The sequence below is a fragment of the Silurus meridionalis genome, chromosome 10 (assembly GCF_014805685.1).
Source record: "Silurus meridionalis isolate SWU-2019-XX chromosome 10, ASM1480568v1, whole genome shotgun sequence".
Lineage (NCBI taxonomy): Eukaryota > Metazoa > Chordata > Actinopteri > Siluriformes > Siluridae > Silurus > Silurus meridionalis.
The window spans coordinates 6,855,417-6,861,416 of NC_060893.1; positions in this window are offsets into that span (position 1 = coordinate 6,855,417).

The following is a 6,000-nucleotide window of genomic DNA, read 5'->3' on the forward strand; positions in this document are numbered from 1 at the left end:
TCGAAAATTTCATTGGTCTAATGTTATGTTGCTCAGTTTTTTGGCTTGAAGTTTGTGAAACCGGGAAAAACCCAGGAAAAATTCATAAATAAGCCGCTTCGTTGTTTAAGCCGCGGGATTCAAAGCGTAGGAAAAAAGTAGCGGCTTATAGTCTGAAAAATACGGTATTCATATTTATAACAAAAGCTGGGAGAGTTGAATTACAGAGAGTTTTCGCCTTTCATGAGTGCAGTTATTTGAACGATCAATTAATTTCATCCAATCCAGGTCTGATACATGAAGGTCATGAAATCTAAATAAAAAAACATCATGCGCATTAGCTAGAGCTAAATATTTGGACGTGTGATGACAATGACCATCCAAAAAAAACACTTTGTATAGAAAACACACAGTATGTAAATGAGAGCATCAACACAAGCAGATATTGGAGGAAAATGGTGTCAGGAATTTTAATTCCTGTTATGCAGTATATAACAATTGAAATTCAGATATATATAGAGTGCAGGCAGGGTAGTGTGCGAGGAAAAGAGTGGCAGGAGTGATTTATAATTGAAGAGTATCTGCAAGAGTGAAAGGGAAAGTTTCTAAAATGGTGGTGAGATCTGCACTGTTGCATGGTTTAGAGACTATAAGTTAGGACTCGGAGTTGAAGGTGGCAGAGTTGAAGACGCTGTGATTTTCATCGAGAATGGACAAAATTAGAAATGAGTTTATTAGAGGGGCCGAGCAGGTAGGACATTTTGGAGACAAGTTGAGAGAAGCTGGATTGAGATGGTTTGGTCATGTGCAGAGAAAGGCCAAGGAGAAGGTTTATGGATGTGGTGAGAGAAGACATGAAGGCGGTTGGTTTAAAAGAGGCAGACGGATGGAGACGGACGATCCACTGTGGCGACCCTTAACAGGAGCAGCTGAAAGGTTGAGAAGATTCTACCTGCCCTTCAAGCCTTTTCAATTAACAGACTATTGATAACCCCAGGTCATTCCACTGGAGAAAAAGGTATAAATCAGACAAAGGCATAGTATTAACTGCCTCATCTTTAATCCTTCATTTTCCTTCGTTTATTTTTTCATACTACTAACAGAAAAATTTAAAAAGAACAACATTGGCATTGTATACAACAGCTTAACAGCAAACTAAGTAAAACAAACCTAGATTCAAGACTGCATAAGGTGACATGACTACATATGATGTAGTCCAAATAAATATTTTGAAATATATATTTTTCTATCTATTTTATAATAAATTATATATATTTTTTTAGTATATCAAATATATAACCTTTTAGATTATTGAATTGGTCTTGGGAGCCACAAAAAGGTCGGAGACCCCAGTTTTAGAGAATCATACTGCCACCCAGTGGTCAACTAACACTGGCTATGAAAACCATCAGGATTTAAGAATTAGTGAGAACGCTTTCCTTCAGGAGTTCCTTTAATCACAGACATACACTGAGAATCTTCATTTACTGAATAGTAGCGTGTCATTGTTTAGTTAATGGTGGTAGGACATTGGAGGAATGAGCAATCACTGATGTTGGAGATCTTCGTCTGTAGTTTCTCCATCTTCTGTCTTGCTGGATGAGCTTAGCATCCGCTCTGTTTCTCCTCCTGAAAACTTGACACGTTTCTTCAGCTTCTGTGTAATGCGAAAGACAAGATGGCGTGTGTTACTGTGATTTAAGGCTGTCACGAGCACCCTTGCATTTCTTCGTTTAAGCATTCATTTTATAGTATTTTGATCCAGTAGAACTGATCGACTTGATCATAAATTGTAGATCTGCCTAATTAAAAAAAAGTCATTGCGGAGAATTTAGACTCTCAAAAAGATATGCCATTTACAGTTCTTCTGTTTTTGCAGTGGTTACAGTGTTCACTTTGATATTGTTTGCACTTTAATTCACCTCAAGTCTTCTGGTATATCAGCAATGTCCACACAAAACACTATACTGCTTCTATCTGTCTGTCTGTCTGTCTGTCTGTCTGTCTGTCTGTCACAGAAGGATGAACAACTGATCAGGCTTACCATTATGACCACCTGCTGAATATTGTGTTGGTCTCCCTTTTGCTGCCAAAACAGTCCTGACCCATCAAGCATTAATATCATTAACTTCTTCAGCAGTTTGAGCTACAGGAGCTCGTCTGGGGAACACACGGACCAGCCTTCATGCCCCACGTGCATCACTGAGCCTCACCTCAGGATGATGATGATGATAATGGAGGTGGTGGTAAAGATGTCTAAAATGTTGCTTTTAAAATCTCCCATCAATGTCTATTTAAGTTGAGATCTAGTGAATGTGATCACATGGTGTCTCATGGATGGAGCAGTCATCCTGGAAGAGATCTCTCCCATCAGGATGAAAGCAGTGTCATTGTAGGTTAAAGGGTTTAAAGCTTAACTAGTTTTATGGATTTGCAATGACACCTTCTTCTCAGGGCAAGTGGACTCATACTATGTGAGCAACATGGCTTTCCAAGCGTAATAGAAGTACCATATCGAACTATCTTTAATTTGTTGATACTTGTGACTTGCTCCTGAATACATGTCTAATGCTTGATTTCAATTTGAAATGTCTGTCTTTTGGACAAAAATGAAGAAAGCTGTTTTTTTTACTGTTTTTTTTTTTTTTTTTTTATCAGATTTTTAAAGGGTTGACAAAATCATGTGCTTTACCTGTTTCTCAGCCACACCCCGTGGATAGCGTGTAATTTTGTCACGCCTTTGCTCGCCCCTTGCCCAGTCCTCCTCCCACAGCTCCCGTCTGTATTGAGATTCCTGCGCTGTGATCCGCTCATAAATCACCTGATTCTCACGAGTCACCTGCTGAAGCTCGGCCCTCCTCCTCTCCAAGTTGAGACTGTAGGACCAACATGGCCACTAACAAACTGAGTAAACTTTATCACAATCGCTACAAAGCCTATAAATGCTACATTATTTTCTTAGAAATACTTTACAACTACACTTACACTATATGGACAAAAGTTTGTGGTGCATTGACCATAAGATTTGTATGTGCTTTTTGAACATCCCATTCCACATATAGTCCACATTCGCTGTTATAATAACCTTGTCTAAAAAAAAAAAAAGATGTTCCACTACATTTTGGAGTGTGTTTGTGGAGATTTGTGTTCATTCAGCCACAAGGGTGTGAGTAAAGTCAGGTACTGATGTAGGTGAAGTGAGGAGGTCTGGGGTGCAGTCAGCATTCCAGTTTATCCCAAAGGTGTTCAGTAGGGTTAAGGTCAGAGCTCTATTGCAGGCTACTCAAGATCTTGCACTCCAAACCATGTAAAACATATGTTCCTGTTTTGAGTTTCCTAGTTCAAGTAAAAGGAAAATGTCATGCTAACACAACCAGACATCCTGTACAATTACGTATACAATTTGTAGTATAACAAACTCTTGATGTCACCCAAATGAGGATGGGTTTCACTTTTGAGTCTGGTTCCTCTCAAGGTTTCTTCCTCATAACATCTAAGGGAGTTTTTCCTTGCCACAGTCGCCATGGCAATGCTCATCAGGGATAAATGCACACCATTCACCTTGACTGTTGATTTCTGTAAAGCTGCTATGAGACAATGTCTGTTGTGAAAAGCGCTATACAAATAAACTTGACTTGACTTGACTTGACTAGTAAAAAGGTTTGGGGGAAAAAAACAGATATGGCTTCAAGGGTCAGGTGCTCCAGTACCTTTGTCCATATAGTGTAGTATTTCATAAACCTAACAGGAAACCAAACTGGAAATGATTGTACTCCAAACTTTACAGATATTCATATAAAAATCATGGATCTGCTGGTAATAGCAACAGTATTCTTCTTATATAAACACTACTGTTGATTGAAATACAGTGCATGCAGCGTTTTGATCGATGTAGATTCCGCGGTATACAATGAACAGCTTTCTGCACAGACGCGTGAAAAATTACCAAAAGATCCTTGTTAGCAATTGTTAATACCTCTATGGATCATTTCACCCCAAGCTCGGAACGCTCTGTGAATTTTATTCCATGAAGATCGTACATATTATTAATAGCCTGTGCAAGACTGCAGTAAGATCTTTGCTGTCTAGAAAGATACAAAGGTTCAAATTCGGCAGGGTTTAACTAGACATCGTGGAATCTGCTTCTCAGTAATCCATGAGAAACCTGCCGAAAGAGGCATTAACAATTTACGCCCACAGCTCAGGGGTGAAATGAGTCAACATAAAACATGCTGTAAACAAAGCTTTAACCAAGGCATGCTTTAATTTCTCCAGTTGTGGAGGCCACATATCTTCACCTACACCAGCTCTTTAAAATATAAGACTGTTCAAACTAATAATGACCTAGCGGCCAAACCAAATCCTGTCAAATATACAAAAATCTGGGGGGATGTTTCAGAGAAAAGTTGGAGAACTCTTAGTTGTTAAGCTGGAAAGTAAACTTTATTTTATCTCCAACTCTGACCCTAGCAATCTGGTGACTACTTTTTTGAAACATCATAAATGGTGATAAAGCCAACCGCAGAAAAAACAGTAACTACAGTTTTTAAAAAAAGCCATAACAAATAATAAATGTTGCCCAGCAAAAACTTTCAGATGATGAAGTCAGAGATCATGAGCCTAAATACAGTTGCTAGCAAAGAATGTGGACAAATTCTAGCGAATTCAACTAAAGAAATATAACTAAAATTCGAACTATACAAAAGAAACTTATAATAGCTCATCAGCGCTCTTATTTATACGAGTAATATATGTTTCTGTAATATTTAAAGAAGAGTAATATGGATTTACTGATAATTCAAACACCATTAAACCAGTTCATATTTAGAGCATAGCTAGTGTCACATAATAAAGTGATACTTTAAACAACTGGTATTATGAATGTACTGTAATGTGTACTATGTCTTCAGTGACATCTGTATGCCTAAAATTATCTCTCTTTTTTTGTTTTTTTTAAAAAATGGTAAGACAATGGTAACACACACACAGGAATACTTCTTACCTACGCTCTATATAGAGGTTCCTATGATCTATTCGCCCTCTAGAATGCTGGATATCTGCCAGTTTGGATGCCAGCAGTTGGTTATCTCTGTTAATGATGGCTTGTCTCTCTTCTTGAACCTTATAAAAATATAACAGTTATATAAAAATCAAGAGTAACAGCATCAGGGCTCTATTTAACTCAGGAACTGACTGCTTTGTTTAAGCAAAATGTCCAGGTGTGAAGAATATCGTGAATTTAAAATGTACATGAAATAAAATAGCAATTTATCAACTGAAAAGATTTAGAACATAGTAAAATGTACAGTATACTCTGTGGGCAAAAGTTTGTGGACACCTCTATACTGGGAATTCATTTCAGAATGTATTCATGTATTTACTTTTTCAGGGTAGGGGTAGCTCAGTGGTTAAGATGTTGGATGTCTAAACAGAAGGTCGTGAGTTCAAAGCCCACCACTACTAAGCCGCGACTGCTCAGTTGTTTGTACGAGATATTAGTAAGTTGCTCTGGATAAGGGCTTCTGCCAAGTGCTATACATTTAAATGCATGGTTGTGGAGACTCAAGATGTTCAACTCTAAAAATAAAAAATAAAAAAATCCTAATGGAGCTGGCTTTGGGCTCGAACAGGTTTGGGTCTCTTAGTTCAAGTGAAGGGTAAAATGTAATGCTCCTGCATCTAAAGACATTCTACACAATTGCATGCCTTCAACTTTGTGGTAACAGTTTGGGGAAGAACCACCTATGGCTAGATAGGTCAAAAATACTATTATCTAGTATTTATTATTCTAAGAAACCTGTAGTAGTATTTATCATTTTGGCATCTTCACGAGTTAAATTTAGTTATTTCTATATTATGGCAGATAATAGCTGTTTCAAGCTCAAAAGTTGTAACAATAAAGTAGTAATGTCATATTTTTTGTTCTGTAATGTTATTTTACTTTATATTTTATTTTAAAGTTTATTGCAATGTTAACGGGAAATACTTCGTTCAAGATTTCTAATTTAATTAATTGTAATT